We start from the raw sequence: 12,711 nt of genomic DNA on the forward strand, positions 1-12,711 counted from the left end.
GTCGTGCGGCTGGAGGTATGAGGACAGGTTGAGCTTTTCAGTACCAGGACTTCGATAACACAAAGCCCCCGACTTTCGATCATAGCCATGAGGTGGTTTTCTAACATGGAGGGATGTTTCTTCAGATTCTCATGTCGTGCTAACTAGAAGGTTAGATATGCTCTGAACTTGCTAAGGTCCGAAGCAAAGGGCCGGTTGAGATTGATGACGGGGTCATGTACCGATGAGTAGTGAGCAACGGTTACTTGGGATCAATTCAGGGAGATGTGCTGCACTCACTACATTCCACGGGTTGAGAGAGAGCGGCATTACAGGAGTTATTGGATCTAAGATAGGGTACAGAGACGGTGACAGAGACTACCCGTATGTTCACTGAGAGGATGATGTTTTTCCTGGAGTTTGCATCCGAGCAGGCTCAAATGACTCGCTATCTAAACATGCTCAGGACTGACATCAGACAGTTTGTTGCTAGCCAACGATGTGACACATTACTGGAGTTACAGAATGTTGTTAAGCGGCGCGAGATTGAGATTGAGCTACAGTTGAGAGAGTAGACGCAGGCGCGTCGCAATCGTAGCCAGCCCGAAGTGGTCCAAGACTGCTGATTCTAGGTCTAGAGGTCAGCACGGCCGCACTTATGGGAAGTACGAAAGGCTCATTTTGGGATTTGCCAATCTAGTGGCGGGTCCCACAAGTGTAACAAGCAGGGCCACATTGTTAGGGATTCTAGGTAGCATACTCCAGCTTCTGGGGTCAGACTTTGTTACCATTGTGAGAAAGTAGGCCATATGAAGGCCCAGTGTCCCCTACTAGCTGCGAGGTCAGTGCAGGCACTAGCGTCGACTACACTGAGGATTACTGACGGGAGGTAGGGTAGAGCATAGCCCCAGAGGGCTTACGGACGTGCCTTCCAGTTTACAGCCGAAGAGGCCAAGGAAGTACCAAATGTGGTGGCTGGTATGTTTCTATCTTTTATCTTATTGATTATATTTATTTTGTGCTTATATGTTTGTACCTATGTTAGGTACGTTTTTAGTGAACTCTTTGCTTACTCTTGTATTATTTGACTCTGAGGTGAGTCGGTAATTTGTCTCTTGATTGTTCAGTGGGGAGTCGGTTTATCCTTATGAGAGCTAGAGTTTCTATCCTCCATCTCCATCGAACACGGGATTTATGCTTCTTTAATCTACCACGGTTGTGTCTTGGTGATCTTCGGGGTATCCTTCCCGATTGACTTGATTCCGATTTCCATGGGGGATGTATGTGTGATTGTGGGTATGGACGGACCGAGTCGTTTCGGTGCCATGATCGACTGCGAGGGTCATTGGATGGTAGTTCGAACCCGAAGTGGGGGAGAACCGGTTATCTACAACGAGGGCACCAAATCGGGTTCAAGATTTTGTTTAGCTGCTAGGGCTCGACAGTATATTCAGTACAGGTGTGTGGGTTACTTGGCATATGTGATGGATATGCGAGTCAAGGGTAAGGTTTCGGTTTCTGAGGTTCCAATGGTTAGAGAATTTTTTAACGTGTTTTCGGAGGAGTTACCCGGAGTGCCTTCCGATAGGCAGGTCAAGTTCAGGATTGACTTAGTGCCAGGTGCAGCCCCCTATTGCCAAGGCATCGTACCGATTGGCACCACCCGATATGTAGGAGTTATCATCTCAGCTACAAGAACTGTTTGGCAAGCAGTTCATCCATCAAGTTAGTTCTCCGTGGGGAGCGCTGATTCTCTTCGTCAAGAAGAAGGATGGTTCACACCAGATGTACATTGATTACTAGGAATTCAACAAGTTAATGGTGAAGAACCGTTATATACTCCTGAGGATAGATGATCTTCTTGATTAGTTGCAGGGAGCATCTTGGTTCTCAAAGATAGACCCGAGGTCTCGATACCATCAGTTCAGGGTTAGGGAAGAGGACGTGGAGAAGACCGCGTTCTAGACTTGTTATGGACATTACGAGTTCATGGTGATTCCATTTGGGTTCACTAATGCACCGACAGTATTTATGGACCTGATGAATTATGTATGCCGATCGACGCTCGATCACTCGGTCATTGTGTTTATAGATGACATCTTGGTTTACTCCAAGACTAGAGAACATCATGAGGAGCATCTCTGTGAGCTATTGGGAGTTCTGAGCGCGAGAACGGATTTATGCCAAGTTCTCGAAGTGCGAGTTTTGGTTACAAGAGGTTTAGTTCCTGGGACATCTCATTAACCAGGAGGGGATTTTGGTCGACCTAGCCAAGATTGAGGAGGTTATGCGGTGGGAGGTTCTGAAATCTCCCATGGATATCATGAGCTTCTTGGGATTGGTAGGATACTACCAGATATTCATACATAATTTCTCCAAGATTGAGGTACACCTCACTTGTATGCCGAGGAAGGTGGTGGATTTCCGGTGGGGCCCTAAGCAGCATACTACATTCGAGACTCTGAGACAGCGTCTCTGCGAGGCGCCAGTGTTGACACCCCCAGAGGGTGTTGAGGTTTTGTAGTGTTTTGTGATGCATCGATCACCGAGTTGGGAGCAGTCCTTTTGCAGAGAGGATGGGTTATAGATTATGCATCGCGACAGTTGAAGCCGCAGGAGACGATATATCCCACACACGATCTTGAGTTGGGAGCGGTAATGCTCACCCTAAATATTTGGAGACATTACCTCTTTGGGGTCCGCTGTACCATATACACAGAACACAAGAGTTTGAGACACATCATGAATCATCCGAACCTGAACATGAGGCAGCACAGGTGGCTGGACATATTCAAGGATTATGACTGCGAGATCCTTTACCATTCGGGTATAGAGAAAGTGGTTATGGAAGCCCTGAGCTGCAAGTCAGCTGGATCTTCTGTTCAAGCAGCATGTATGAGGTTATCATTAGATTCTCCAGTAGTGGTATTTACCAGAGAGGCTCAAGATGAGGAAGCGTGAGAGGAAAATTGGATGATTAAGAGGATCAGGGGCGAGATCGCGTCGGTTTGCTCAGGACAGTCGTGGGTTGTTGACTTGATGTGGTCGGGTATGGGTTTCGGTGTATGGCAAGATCAAATAGATTATACTGGAGGACGCTCATAGGTCTTGATTCTCTATTCACCTGGGGGCCACCAAGATGTACTGGGACCTGAGTTTGAGTTAATGGTGGTCGCGCATGAAGCGAGAGATCGCTTCGTACGTTGAGAGGTGCTTGACATGCAGGATGGTCAATGCCGAGCATCAGAGGCCACATGGAAACCTTTATCCTCTGGAGATTCCCATGTGGAAATGGCAGCAGATCACGATGGATTTCATTACCAGGCTACCGAAGACGACAATGGGTTTTGACGCTATCCGGGTCATCGTGGATTGATTGACTAAGAGTGCCTATTTTTTTCCCATTTCAGAGAGTTCATCGGCCGAGAAGTTGGCCGACGTGCACATCCGCAAGACCGTTTGTAACACCGTAAATTTCAAAACAATTTTTCATTTAAAATAATCGTTTAATTCTTAGAAACACTTGTTTAAAATCTCATTCATAACACGACTCCATTTTCACTTGCATATTAAACCAGGATCCTCAAAACATGACTCTTTCTCTGGTGTGTACAATCAAGCCGGTGCCATCCCGTGATCCTGAAAGAAACCTGAAACATAACACAAAACAGAAAGCAGATATCCCAGGTAAAGTATAGTGAGAAGACTCACCTGGAAAACAGAAAGCAGATATCCCCACACTTGAATCTCGAACTCGCCACCGCCTAACACGTAAGGCAAATACTCTCATGAATATAACTCTCGAGGCTAGAATCAACCCTCTCATGGCACCCTCTTAAGGGTAAAAGACTATTTTACCCCTCTCTTGGCCCAAAGGCCACATCGCTGACCAAGCCCTAAAAGTCAACGGTCAACTCTTGGTCCAAGTCAAAGTCCTTCGTCAAAGTCAACCCTCCTGGTTGACCCTGCTCGCCGAGTCAACCCGTCGACTCGTCGAGTCCCCATGCTCAGAACTTCCCCAATGCGCGACTCAACTCGCCGAGTCACCCCGAGACTCGCCGAGTCCCACAACTCTGAGTCCACTCGCACACAACTCACCGAGTCATCCCTTGACTCGCCGATTCTCGACTCAACCAGAAAATATTTGGGACTCTTCGACAAGACTCGTCGAGTCCAAGAACAGACTCGCCGAGTGTACGGCTATCTTCAACCTACTCGCCGAGTTGTTCATACAACTCGTCGAGTTCCAGGCCATCTTCATCCAACTCGTCGAGTCCACCCATGTGAGTCGCCGAGTACCACTGGTCTGAATCCGTTCAGAAGCACTCCAGGCCATGCAATTGATCCAAAACATAGATCTAGCCTCCTACAACCCATCCATTACTTAAAGTGGCAAGCTTTATGTGAATCCAAAGAGATCTATGCGTTTTCACTCTAGGGTTTGGGTTTGGGGCAAGATGGCTCCATCAACCACTCACAAACAGGGACTTTCATGCACTCTAGACCTTCTCCCTTCCATATCTGAGGTAGAAACCTCAGATCTAACCTCTAAACTCCAATACATCCAAAGATATGATCTCTAACACCCCCAAAATGATGCATCTAAGAAATAGCAGCTCAAAAACGAGATATTACCTCAAAGGAATGCCCCAACTGAAATGAAACTCGAATCCAAGCAAAGCCCCATGCTCCAAGCCTCTTGCCCTTCAAGATTTCCTCAACAATTGCTTCTCCAAGCTTCCAAATGCACTTGATCCACTCACACATGAGGGTTAGGGTTTCTTGTTTTTGAAGATGAGTAAGGAGGCTGAGGAAATGGATGTTATGTTCTTTATATAGGGCTCAACCCCGAGAATTAGGGTTTTCTCCACTCAGCGCCTACTCGTCGAGTCCATTACACTGACTCGCCGAGTCGGCCACTTAACACGCGACCAAGTCGCAACTCTACCCGCCGAGTCCGCACATGGACTCGCCGAGTCACTCTTTCCCAATTTACTATTTTAGCCCTTCAACTCTACTCTTGATATTTCGGGATGTTACAATTCTCCCCCACTTAAATTAGGCTTCGTCCTCGAAGCCTACGGCAACTCAACTCCAAGATACTCACACGACGCGCCACCTGGCCCTAACTGGACCAGGTTCCTCAAAGCATAACCATCGAACTCGAACTCACTTCCTCTATCCTTGCGGTGTCCTGACCACCGTCACAAACCGGGCACCGGCGGTACCCTCTGATAATCACACTCAACAATCGAGAATTACCCGAGCTGCATTCCTGCTCCAAATCTCAACAATCGCTTGACCCCCCGCGAGCTAAAAATAATCACGAACCACCGGATCCACGATCCGAAACCCACTCTATCCATTCCATGCTGACAGAGAGACCCACTCTTCAATCTCAGAGCAACTCCCATGAGTCCTCTTCTTGCAATCACACACACATGCTGCACCAACCTTCGCACCCTCAGGTTAGGAAACCCGACACACTGACGACATCTCTAACATCCCTAGGAGGAACCACCACTACGCACACAACCCTTGATCAGAATCAAGCTGGGAGTCCTAGACTTCATCCCTGCATCCATCTTGAGACTTTTCGCTCTACACCCGCGGAATCCCTTCCGCGTCCTCTGCAGACATCCCATCGTGATGTCGTTCCATACCACTACCACAGACGCAATGTTCAACCACCATACTCCAAATCATCCATTCTCGCTACTACTTTCACTTCCGTGAACCAACACTTCCCCCTCGGGGTTACATACCTTTCTCTTCCCTTACCCAGGGAAATCCACTTGTCAACCTTGCCACTACTCCATGTATCGCACATGCTCTGGATCTGCTCGCAAGGACTCTCGGGTCCATGCGCCACCTCTCCCCAACAAATGAGGGTCCGAAACCTCCTCCCATACAACAACTCAAAGGGTGGCATACCAATGCACTAATGATTGCTGTTGATATAGGATAACTCAACCAAGGATAAATGTGTGCCGCAACTCCCTCCGAAATCTAATACACATGCCCGAAGCATGTCTTCGAGCGTCTGAATCGCTCGCTCTGAAGTGTCCTCAGACATCATCATGATAAGCTCCAGCTCATTTCTCATATCCCTCTTCGAGACTGAGCACCAGGTCAGCTTTTGACTCCACAGCTGAGCCTCCAAAGGTCATCCATAACATGATCCAAATATCTCACTAACTTTTTCCCTGCGACCACTATCCCTGCCTAGTGACACGCAAGTCACGAAATTCTCCTTTCCTCATGCGGGGAAAATACAATCCAACCGAGAATCGTCTCAACTCTGATCTCTGGTTTCCGCTGCGTATATCCCTTATGCATCTCACCGCATTTCCCGACAGAGACGGAGACCCCAGTCTCGCCCCCAGTTCAACACCCAGTCTCCAAAACCCAATACTAGGGCTAATCAAGCCCAAAACTCTCCCACATCATACACTGATCGGACAACATTCCATCATCACATTCTCTTGCCATCTAGTGAGTGCTACAGCTCCCCGCAGTATCACAACACCCTCTGACTAGTGAATACTACGGCTCCCCGCAGTATCACAACACCCTATGACTAGTGAGTACTACGGCTCCCCGCAGTATCACAACACCCTCTGACTAGTGAGTAATACGGCTCCCCGCAGTATCACAACACCCTCTGACCCCACTAGCTCATGCTCCGCAGACTATCATAAGCAGCTACCGATACTCGACTCGAATATGCATCATAGACTCTGGAGGCAATCGACATATCAGAATGCCCACCCTTGCGAAGATCTACTATCTTAAATAATCTCCCTGGATGCCCATACTCGAAGGGCTCCCACTAGATCCATAGATACCTGATATACCTCAAGTCGTCTCAACTCAAGATTCACGAATAACTTCGAAATAAAGATATCAATACCCGGATACCTCGGAACACCCCCACCGAACATCACAAGATCCTGCCACAACCACTGATCTCCTACCCCAAGCACCATATAGATGCAATAATACATTCCCTCTGAACCCCATAATTAGATCTTCATTTTTCCCAAATTGCAACTTCGGTGTATCCAATTTCTCAATTGCAATACGAGGAAACGATAACGCTACGAAATACGCTGATAATTCTCCGAAGCACTCCAGGCCATGCAATTGATCCACCCATGTGAGTCGCCGAGTACCACTGGTCTGAATCCGTTCAGAAGCACTCCAGGCCATGCAATTGATCCAAAACATAGATCTAGCCTCCTACAACCCATCCATTACTTAAAGTGGCAAGCTTTATGTGAATCCAAAGAGATCTATGCGTTTTCACTCTAGGGTTTGGGTTTGGGGCAAGATGGCTCCATCAACCACTCACAAACAGGGACTTTCATGCACTCTAGACCTTCTCCCTTCCATATCTGAGGTAGAAACCTCAGATCTAACCTCTAAACTCCAATACATCCAAAGATATGATCTCTAACACCCCCAAAATGATGCATCTAAGAAATAGCAGCTCAAAAACGAGATATTACCTCAAAGGAATGCCCCAACTGAAATGAAACTCGAATCCAAGCAAAGCCCCATGCTCCAAGCCTCTTGCCCTTCAAGATTTCCTCAACAATTGCTTCTCCAAGCTTCCAAATGCACTTGATCCACTCATACACGAGGGTTAGGGTTTCTGGTTTTTGAAGATGAGTAGGGTTTTCTCCACTCAGCACCTACTCGCCGAGTCCATTACACTGACTCGCCGAGTCGGCCACTTAACACGCGACCAAGTCGCGACTCTACCCGCCGAGTCCGCACATGGACTCGCCGAGTCACTCTTTCCCAATTTACTCTTTTAGCCCTTCAACTCTACTCTTGATATTTCGGGATGTTACATCGTTGCTCGTCATGGGGTTGTGGTCTCTATCATTTCAGATCGTGATGTTCGGTTCACCTCCTGTTTCTAGCAGAATCTCCACGAAGAGTTGGGTACGCGACTGCATTTCAGTACAACTTATCATCCGAAGATAGATGGCCAGAGTGAGTGGACCATACAGACCCTCGAGGATATGTTGAGGGCTTGCGTCATTGACTTCGGTGGGAGTAGGGATTCCCAACTACCTCTAGCTGAGTTCGCCTACAACAACAACTATCATTCCAACATTGGTGCTCCACCCTTCGAGCTGCTGTATGGATGAAGATGCTATACCTCGGTCTGTTGGGGAAAGGTTGGTTACAGGGTGATGGGTCGGACCGAGGTAATTCTATAGACTACCGAGAAGATTTAGTGTATTAGACAGCGGTTGCAGACTGCTCAGAGTCGGCAACAAAGTTATGACGACCGACACCGATCCGAGTTGGAGTTCCAGGTTGGCGATATGGTATTGCTGAAGGTCTCAACATGGAAGGGTGTGATCCACTTTAGGAAGAGGGGAAAGTTGGGACCCTAATACATTAGACCCTTTCAGGTTATTGCTAGGGTTGGCAAGGTGGCATATAGACTAGATCTTCTGAAGGAGCTCAGTTAAATTTACAACTCTTTCCCCGCCTTGCAATTGCAAAAGTGCATCTTGTAGGGTTTTGAGCATTCTAACATTCCTAAGGTGTACATGCAACCATAAAACCTTGGATCTATGTTTTACTAAGATACATGCAAATTTGATTTTCCAAGGTTCTTAGCGTAACTAGCATGGCATGGGGAACTTTTAAATGTAATAGCTAGTTGAAGTACATAACTTTTCTTGTTTGGATTCCTTGAGAACCTTGTGAGTCTAGAACCTCAAGTGTGATGCCTTAGATGTCTCACACAACACTACAACACTTGGAATAACCATGTAAACCCTAATTGTCATGGATTTCCATATTCCAGGATCCATTGGTTTATAACTCCCATGGACTATCCATGGAGCACCTTATGGGTTTAGCCCAATTCATATAAACCATGGACCATTAGCCCATTATACAAGAATGGATGATTTACACAATCAAACCCATATATTTAATTAGTCTCTTTTTGATCACTTAATTAATTCCAAATTAATTCTTTGATCAATACTAATTAAATAATATTATTAATATATTAGAACTTATAATATATTAATAATCCTTAAGTGTCCTTTCTCTCATTTAGTCTATCCAAGTGTTGCAATGCCATGCAACCCAAATGGACCATGCCAAACAGGTCAAGTACATTCCAGAAATAGTTATGAACTTCGACACCTAATCCAACAGTCTCCCACTTGGATAAGTCTAATAATTATATCTGCAAGAATGACTGCAGGAACCGACCAACAATCATAACTCTTTCAAGGTCTCTATTCTAGATATCAGTCGGACAAATACATGGAACAAGGTCTTACTTATTGTCCAGCAGTTTGTTTCCCAATTTCTGATTTGTTTGACATAGAACATAATTGAACACATCAATTTAGTTTTGACTGGGCCCAATATATAGGTCAAAACAAAATCATCGAGGGGCCCAGATATTGCTTTTAATCCAAGAAGAATTAGATAAACTTCGACTCATATGTTTGTTCTACTACTTGTTGAATTATAAACAAAGGCACATTTTATAACATCGAGTTACCAATGCGTTTTTGTACAGTCAATGTATAACCAAATCATAGTCAACAACTCATATCTCTAGGTTTGAAGACTTATATGATATTACTGTCTCACGATCACTCGAGATAAATTCCATGAAGTGATACAAGTAAGCGTGGGTTGAATCCAATACTCATAACTTATGAGCACTCATGAGTGGTGTAGCAACTCTTGCTATGTCCAATAGACATCTACAAGCCAACTATGACAGTCTTGATTCATATATAATTCCAACATATAACCGACTGTGGAGAATTTGAATAATATGATATACCATAATATAATTATTCTGGAAGTCAAAACATGCAAAATTGAAATGATAGTAAACGATTGAAAAAAGATGGCAACACTTATACTTATAAATAAACAACAACTTTTATTTATCATGAAATGTTAATTACACTTTACAAATTTCAAAGCTATCTAACTACTAAAACTAATATCATCCTTCAGCCCTATACGCCTTGCATGCGGGAGATGCTTAACCCTACCCAGTCCCTTCGTGAGGGGATTTGTTGGGTTCTCATCCGATGATACCCTCTTTGCCACAAGGAGTCCTTCTTCTATTTGATGTCTGATGAAATGGTATTTTCTATCGATGTGTCTGGATCTCCCGTGATTCCTTGGTTCCGTGGCTAAGGCAACTGCACTTTCACTATCACATAAAATTTCAAAGGCTCCTTTATAGCGGGTACAACTCCAAGGTCTCCAATGAAGTTCTTTATTCATATAGCCTCCTTTGCTGCCTCGCTTGCTGCTATATGCTCTGATTCACAGGTTGAATCAGCCATTGTCTCCTACTTGGAACTTTTCCAAGTAATTGCTCCTGCGTTTAAGGTAAAGACCCAGCCTGACTAAGAGCGGAAATTATCCCTATCAGTCTTGAAGCTAGTATCACTATACACTACTACACTCAAGTCATCACTCCTACCGAGGGTAAGGATCAAGTCCTTAGTCCTCAGTAGGTACTTAAGAATGTTATTTACCATAGTCCAGTGAGCCTTGGAGGGTTCCCTTGATATCTGATGACCATGATCACTGCAAAGGACACATCAGGACGAGTACAAGTCATAACATACATGATCGAGCCTACAACGGAAGCATACGGTACTCGACTCATCTCAGCTACCTCAGCCTCTGTACTCGGGCTGTGAGTCTTACTCAGTCTGGCTTTACTCTGGATTGGTAACTCTTCTTTCTTGGAATTCGGCATGCTGAACCTATTCAGCACCCTATCCAAGTAGGTACTCTAACTAAGTCCAATCAGTGTTTTACTTCTGTCTCTCAAAATCCTTATCCCGAGGATATAGCCAGCTTCTCCAAGGTCCTTAATAGCAAAACACTTCCCATGCTAGGACTTAACCTCCTACAAAGTTGGGCTATCATTTCCCATGAGTAGTATGTCATCCACATGCAACACCAAAAAGCTAACTATACTCCCACTAGCCTTGACATACACACAAGATTCATCTCCGCTCCTCGAAAAGCCAAACTCTTTGAATTTCTCATCGAAACAGAGATTCCATCTGCGAGGTGCTTGTTTCAATCCATAGATGGATTTCTCAAGCATACACACTCTATTAGGGTACTCTGTACTAACAAAACCCTCTGGCTGAATCTTGTAAACATCCTCAGCCAACTTTCCATTAAAGAAAGTGGTTTTGACATCCATTTGCCATATTTCATAGTCATGAAATGCAACAATGGCTAACACAGTCCTAATAGACTTAATCTTTGCTACTTGTGAAAAGGTCTCATCGTAATCAACTCTCAGAGTTTGAGAAAAGCCCTTTGCAACCAGTCGTTCCTTATAATTGTGTACATTACCATCCATGTCGGTCTTCCTCTTGAAGTTCCATTTGCACCCAACTATCTTACAACCTGGTACATTGTCCACCAAGTTCCAAACTTGATTGCCATACATGGACTGTATCTCGCTGTCCATAGCCTCTTTCCACTTAGCAGCCTCAGGGCCTGCTATGTCTTCCGTGTAGCTATTAGGTTCATTCGGACCTATCAGTGTGGTATCACTGAAAAGTGCATCACCTTCCGTAGTAATATGGAAACCATAGTAATGCTCATGTGCATTCCTAACTCTCGTGGAACGCCTCAGAGGTATAGACTAGTCATTCAGATCAACAGGAGTCTCCTCCTCAGGTTGATTGCTAGGTTTTGAGGTTCCTTTACCACTTGACTCTTGAATTTCTTCAAGGTCAATTTGCCTCCCACTGTTTCCTTGGCTTATGAACTCTCTCTCTCTCTCTCTCTCTCTCTCTCTCTCAAAAGACTCCTCTCCTTGCTACAAAGTTCACATTATCACTGGGTATGTAGAAGAGGTAACCAAAAGATTTTTGTGGGTAGTCGATGAAAATACACCTCTTACTTCGAGGTTCGAGCTTATTGTGAGTCTCGCACCTCATGAAAGCCTCGCAACCCCAAATCTTGATGTGGTCTAAATTGGGAACTGTTCCAGTCCACAACTCGTAAGATGTTTTGGAAACCTTTTTAGTAGGGACTAGATTAAGAATATGGGTGACAATCTCTAAGGCATACCCCCAGAATGAGATTGGTAGCGAAGCACGATTCATTATGGAACGAACCATGTCCAACAAGGTTCGATTACACCTCTCAGCCACACCATTAAGCTTTGGTGTCCTGGGAGGTATCAATTGTGATACAATCCTACATTCCTTATGATAGTCAAGGAACTTTGTACTAAGATACTCACCACCTCGATCAGATCGAAGCATCTTAATGTTCCTGCCCAATTGATTCTCCACTTCCGGCTTGAACTCTTTGAACTTTTCAAAGGTTTCTGACTGCTGCTTGATTAAGTAGACATATCCATATCAACAAAAATCATCGGTAAAAGTCACCTAGAAGCGCTTAGCATCCCTTGTGGCGGTTCTGAAGGGTCCACACACATCAGTGTGTACCAGATCCAACAAACCTTCACCCCTAGCACAAGAAACAGTGAAGGGTGATTTTGTTATTTTTCCAAGTAGACAAGATTCACAACTATCATCCGAGTTTAGGTCAAATGACTCCAAGACTCCATCCTTTTGGAGTTGGCCTATGTGTTTCTTGCTTACATGTCCAAGACGACAATGCCACAATGATGCTTTATCCAAGTTAGTGGAAGAATCAATACATAACACATTATTT

This window comes from Lactuca saligna, chromosome 3 (genome assembly GCF_052625555.1).
Source record: "Lactuca saligna cultivar CGN05327 chromosome 3, ASM5262555v1, whole genome shotgun sequence".
In the NCBI taxonomy this organism is placed as follows: domain Eukaryota; kingdom Viridiplantae; phylum Streptophyta; class Magnoliopsida; order Asterales; family Asteraceae; genus Lactuca; species Lactuca saligna.